A 4899-nucleotide genomic window follows, 5' to 3' on the forward strand; every position below is an offset into this window, starting at 1 on the left:
ATTTAATTAAGCACAAGATGTGCCCTTTAATGTTGTTAGTAGTCACTAGTACATACCAAAGGACAAATCTACAATTTAATACTCCAAATTTTACATGGCTGGCTGTCTCCCTAATGTTTAATAATTAAAAAAGTTATAATTATTGTGGAAATTTTTATTTTTTTAAAACAAACTGAAGAAGAAAAAGACAATTTCTTCCATTTTACCCATCTCTATAGGATCTGTTTGCTTTTCTGTCTACATGCTCTTCTGTTATTTCTTATGTATAAATTAATTGCTTGATCTTTTTACACTTAAAATTTCAAAATTAAATTAGCAAGTTGACCTCCAAAATTTCAAAAAAAAATTTTTTACTCACATTAGTGTGTCATGAATGTATTTTTCTTTTCTTATAGTTGAAGATCTTTGACAAAATAGATGGCTCAAAAATCTAATGCAGCAAAAAGTTTATCGATATAATAGAGGCAGAGTCAGATTTTTCACAAGTACTAATTTAAATATGAAAAAGTCAAGAGAATTCAACCTATCATGCATATATATTTACTTGAATCGAAATTTTTTGGAAACAATCTCTAAACCTCCGAGAAATAGATGTAAGGTCTATGGATCCTATTTTCGACAGTATCCGTTGACAATTGAATACAATGTTGACCGTTATTTTTCATATCCCGATATAATAGTGAGAAAAGAAGGCTCTTCTAGCCCTTTGTGACTATGAATAGAATGAATAAACAGATGAAATCAAAAAATAACTCAACTAATAGTTCAAACCAAGAATAAGAAATGGGAGGACGAAAGTCGAATAGGTTCACAAACACTCTGTGGCTAAAAAGTCAAAAAGATATATCAAAGTAGTTATGATGATTCAATAATCTTATTACTTTAGTTCGAAGTTCTCAAACCCCATTATGTGGGATTTTATTGATTATGTCGTCGTTGTTTATTCTTTATATGCATACAAGGTAAATCATGCTTTCAGTGTAATAATTTACAATAAATTACACTAAGCAAGTCCAATGCGACAAGCTCAATCGAGGAAGCATGCATGAGGATTTAATTTAAAATACATGAGACTTTTCATTTAAGAGATCACATGCTCAACCAACTCAATCATCCTTACGGGTGAGAAAATCATGTTTGATTGTCTTGCATACATTGAAAAATATCTTTTTTAAAACACGTTTTTCTCAAATTTTTGGAAAATAATTTTCCTAGATCTAGAAGAGAAATGTCATTTTCCACAATCTTCCTATATCTTGTATTGTTTCCACCCTCTCACCAAAAGAATTGTCACGTTGAATTATTTTCTAGAATATTTTTTTACTTATTTAATAATTACTAAAATATTTCACTTGTCGAGTATTGCGAGAGTCAGCTTGACTAATTTTCATAATTAAATTGAGCTAGAGTAACTTAATATTTTAAAATTTATATTTTCATATCTGAAAATTATGTCGAAAAATACTATAACGTGCAGTCTTTTTCAGGAGCCAAGCCATCTTTCATTTAGGGAATTCATCTGAACCTCCTTCGCCGGAAAATTACATTATTTATATATTAATAAAATTATTTTTTATGTATATATAATAGATATTGAACCCCCTTCGGCTAATTCGTATGTTTGTTTTTAAACTTTCTCAATGAAAATTTTGGGTCTATCACTGATCTTTCCCATATTAATACGATAAAAATACATAATAAAATATTAATTAGAATCCATATAATTTGACACTCGAGAAGCCAAACATGACAAGTAAAGTGAACGGAGAAGGAAGTATATGATAAAATCACTTGTTTTTTAATGGAAAGTATAGTACTTCCTCCGTCCCATTTTATGTGTCGTCATTTGATCGGGCACGAAGTTTAAAAAATAAGGAAAGATTTGGTAAAATTCACCAAATTATCCTTTATCAAAAAATGTGTCAATATCTTTTTTTTTTTTAATTAAGTGGGACCAATAACGGTAAAAGAGTAATTATGCCTTTAAAAAGTTGTCAAATAAAAAAAGACGACACTTATTTTGGAGCGAATTAAAAAAGAAAATAATGACACATAATTTGAAACGGAGGGAGTATTTGATATCAATTTTAATTTGTTGACAATATATAGATGCATGTTCCTAGGATACCAGTAGTGAATAGAAAAAGGTTGGCAAGTAAAATTTTGATTTGGAGACATATCACATGCAAGTTTGATCAAAGATCAGAGCAAGTGGGCACAACAAATGATCTTTCACAATTCTTCTCTAATCCCCATATCCAACCCACTCTGCTGACCAAATCTACACATTATCAACCCTCCCACCCCACTGCACCCCTCCATTTAGTGACAGCATCGGAATTTTCATTAAGAAGGTTAAAAATAAATCTATAAGCTAATCGAAGTGAGTTTAATATTTATAATATATACATAAAAAATAATTTTAATTATATATAAATAATATAGTTTTTCGTCGAAGGAGACCCCTTGACTTAAAGATAGCTCCACCCCTGCCTCCATCTACAACTGATTAAAACCATATGTTTTTCTCACAACAAATTTATAAGTTATATGTGTTATTTCCTTATGAATCAGCTTACTGAAAAAATACATGGTGACAATTATATTTTCATTGAAACACTGGAAAACACCACCCCCTGTCTCATTTATAGTTAATTAAAAAAGAATGACACATTTCTCTATATACTACCCCTGTTTGAATTTACTTGTCATTATCTTTTTTTATTTGATTTTTATTTTTGCTTGTCATTTTTGATGAATCAATAAAAAACATAACAAAGTTTCATGTTTTATATATCCTTAGCATTAATCACTTATTATCAAATCACTTTTCAATACATATTATTCTATTAAACATCAATTAATAGGAGTAATATAGTACAGTCATTATATCAATCATTATTTTTTTAATGGTTGTGTCATTTCAAAAAATGATAAGTAAAAGCGAATTGAGGGAATAGCAACAATAGTGTGTGGTCTAAAATAGTCATAGATGTTTGTGGCGCTATAAATTATTATTTATATTTACATAACTATTAGTATGACTTATTTTCGACCTTACATTTTAATAGTCTTTCATTCTTTCTTTTTTAAACTCTCTCAAATCAAACTATCTCATATAAATTGAGTCAAAGAATATACATTTATTTTTCTTTTTTCTCGTTGATTCAATCAGGTATTTGTAGGAATTGAGACTTAACATTTTTTGGTGAAAAATTTCAAGGGAAAATTAGGTATTAATATTTTACTAGTGACCCCATCCTAACTCTCACCATTATCATATAGGCTACTAAAACCCCATGTGTTTGTTTTTTAGTATAAAGTTCTATAAGATCAATTGAGACTAATTGGAACATTTTGTTTTGAGTGTTGCAATGTTTTTGGGCCCTACAAGAGGATGTTAAAAGAGAGATTGGATGGCTACTAGTGAAAGTTGTTTGATTGTATGTCACGAGCTACCAAAATAAAAGAGATCGCATTCGATGTTTATATCAAACCGTAATAGTTCGCTCATGAGAGGATGGATAAAAGGGCAGTTTGATGTACTAAAGTTTCCGTCGCTACGCGGAAGGTCCGGAAAGAGCCTCACCACAAGGTTGTATTATATGCATTTCCGTCAGAGGTTGTTTCCAAGCTAAGGCTTGAACCCGTAACCTCCTGATCACATGGAGACAACTTAACTAGTTACTCCAAGGCTCCCCTTCTATGAGAGGATGGATAAAATGATAAAATTCACGAATAGAACTTTTCAATTATCAGTAATTGAAAAATAGTCATTGTCATGAAATTTAAAATTTACCAGCGAAACTCTAGGATATTTTCATGTCGAGACATGGAGATGCACCTATGAAATTTAAACCTTTATGACACTGACTATTAAAGACGTACAAGGCCGAAAAGTGATCAGTAAGTGTTACTTTTAATAATACGAATTGAATTATCAAAGATCATATAAAGAGAGATCACAACTCATTCCCTCAACTAATATCGAACATATAACACTTCAGTTGCCACACATACAAAATGCAATGGAGCATGGATTACGGGAGCCCAACATTGAAAATTACAAAAACAAAAAATAAGGATTGATAGATCCGACACCATTACCATGTAAAGATATAATCGTCTGACCTAATGCAATCCTAAAAGTTAACTGGTGAGAGGAGAATTCAAAATCATATAAAAAAATTGACAACTCATTTACCCAATTAATATGGAACTTATAGCACTAACCATGCATGGCAAACAACTATATTATTGTAAATTAAAGCAAGAAAACATGTTATTTGATCATATATACTTACATGATAAATATCATAGTATAACTTAGTATTACCATCACCAACAACAATAACATACTCAAAATATTTCATCAGAGGTAGAACAATTATTTCAATAGACCCCGTCTCAAGCTAAAAAATTTTTAGAAAAAGATGTAATAAACGTACAAGAAACAATATGTATTAAAAAAATAACTTATAGTATAGAAGCAAAATTACTACAAAATAATACTACAATTCAAAACATCATACAAAAGCTCCAAAAATTCTTATGGGAAGCCCTTATTGGACAATGAACCTACCAAAAAGCACAGAAAATACATTGAACTTTCCTATTGGTTATTAAAAGCACACCCACCCCCTACCACTAAATTTGAACAAATAGTAATAGGCACATGCACATAGATTACAAAAGGAGGCCAATGAAGATTCATTTTGTCTAAATTTTTGGACAGATCTCATTATATTTTTTTATATGTTTGACTGACGTGGACAATACATACAAACATAATAAATACATATCTATAATATGTACAATATAATTTTACAAGTAGGAAAAGAACGAATATATGCATGCTTTTATATATATATATATATATATATATATATATATATATAT

Source organism: Capsicum annuum, chromosome 9 (genome assembly GCF_002878395.1).
Source record: "Capsicum annuum cultivar UCD-10X-F1 chromosome 9, UCD10Xv1.1, whole genome shotgun sequence".
Classification (NCBI taxonomy): Eukaryota; Viridiplantae; Streptophyta; class Magnoliopsida; order Solanales; family Solanaceae; genus Capsicum; species Capsicum annuum.